Below are 2,074 nucleotides of genomic sequence, written 5' to 3'. Positions count from 1 at the left end.
ACTCAAGCTAACTCAAGCTAACTCAAGCTAACTCAAGCTAGTTCAAGCTAACTCAAGCTAACTCAAGCTAACTCAAGCTAGCTAAAGCTAACTCAAGCTAACTCAAGCTAACTCAAGCTAACCCGAGCTAACTCAAGCTAACTCAAGGTAGCTAAAGCTAGTTCAAGCTAACTCAAGCTAGCTAAAGCTAAGACAAGCTAACTCAAGCTAACTCAAGCTAACTCAAGCTAACTCAAGCTAACTAAAGCTAGTTCAAGCTAACTCAAGCTAGCTAAAGCTAACTCAAGCTAACTCAAGCTAACTCAAGCTAGCTCAAGCTAACTCAAGCTAGTTCAAGCTAACTCAAGCTAGCTAAAGCTAACTCAAGCTAACTCAAGCTAACTCAAGCTAACTCAAGCTAGCTAAAGCTAACTCAAGCTAACTCAAGCTAACCCGAGCTAACTCAAGCTAGCTCAAGCTAACCCAAGCTAGCTAAAGCTAACTCAAGCTAACTCAAGCTAATTCAAGCTAACTCAAGCTAACTCAAGCTAACTCAAGCTAACTCAAGCTAGCTAAAGCTAACTCAAGCTAACTCAAGCTAACTCAAGCTAACCCGAGCTAACTCAAGCTAACTCAAGGTAGCTAAAGCTAGTTCAAGCTAACTCAAGCTAGCTAAAGCTAAGACAAGCTAACTCAAGCTAACTCAAGCTAACTCAAGCTAACTCAAGCTAACTCAAGCTAGTTCAAGCTAACTTAATGAAGTTAACCCAAGCTAACTTGGGTTAATGAAGTCAAACTCAAGCTAACCCGAGCTAACTCAAGCTAACTCAAGCTAATTCAAGCTAACTCAAGCTAACTCAAGCTAATTCAAGCTAACTCAAGCTAATTCAAGCTAACTCAAGCTAGCTCAAGCTAACTCAAGCTAACCCAAGCTAACTTAAGCTAGCTTAAGCTAATTAAAGCTAATTAAAGCTAACTCAAGCTAACCCAAGCTAACTTAAGCTAGCTCTAGCTGGCTGCCACTGTTAGGCCATTTGGGAGCGCTTTTCTCGCACTCTGATTGGCTGCCACTGTTAGGCCATTTGGGAGCGCTTTTCTCGCACTCTGATTGGCTGCCACTGTTAGGCCATTTGGGAGCGCTTTTCTCGCACTCTGATTGGCTGCCACTGTTAGGCCATTTGGGAGCGCTTTTCTCGCACTCTGATTGGCTGCCACTGTTAGGCCATTTGGGAGCGCTTTTCTCGCACTCTGATTGGCTGCCACTGTTACGCCATTTGGGAGCGCTTTTCTCGCACTCTGATTGGCTGCCACTGTTAGGCCATTTGGGAGCGCTTTTCTCGCACTCTGATTGGCTGCCACTGTTAGGCCATTTGGGAGCGCTTTTCTCGCACTCTGATTGGCTGCCACTGTTAGGCCATTTGGGAGCGCTTTTCTCGCACTCTGATTGGCTGCCACTGTTAGGCCATTTGGGAGCGCTTTTCTCGCACTCTGATTGGCTGCCACTGTTAGGCCATTTGGGAGCGCTTTTCTCGCACTCTGATTGGCTGCCACTGTTAGGCCATTTGGGAGCGCTTTTCTCGCACTCTGATTGGCTGCCACTGTTAGGCCATTTGGGAGCGCTTTTCTCGCACTCTGATTGGCTGCCACTGTTAGGCCATTTGGGAGCGCTTTTCTCGCACTCTGATTGGCTGCCACTGTTAGGCCATTTGGGAGCGCTTTTCTCGCACTCTGATTGGCTGCCACTGTTAGGCCATTTGGGAGCGCTTTTCTCGCACTCTGATTGGCTGCCACTGTTAGGCCATTTGGGAGCGCTTTTCTCGCACTCTGATTGGCTGCCACTGTTAGGCCATTTGGGAGCGCTTTTCTCGCACTCTGATTGGCTGCCACTGTTAGGCCATTTGGGAGCGCTTTTCTCGCACTCTGATTGGCTGCCACTGTTAGGCCATTTGGGAGCGCTTTTCTCGCACTCTGATTGGCTGCCACTGTTAGGCCATTTGGGAGCGCTTTTCTCGCACTCTGATTGGCTGCCACTGTTAGGCCATTTGGGAGCGCTTTTCTCGCACTCTGATTGGCTGCCAGTGTTAGGCCATTTGGG

Source organism: Convolutriloba macropyga, unplaced genomic scaffold, assembly GCF_964194025.1.
Source record: "Convolutriloba macropyga unplaced genomic scaffold, txConMacr16.3 SCAFFOLD_1616, whole genome shotgun sequence".
Classification (NCBI taxonomy): Eukaryota; Metazoa; Xenacoelomorpha; order Acoela; family Convolutidae; genus Convolutriloba; species Convolutriloba macropyga.
Note: the sequence above shows the minus strand (reverse complement) of the source record.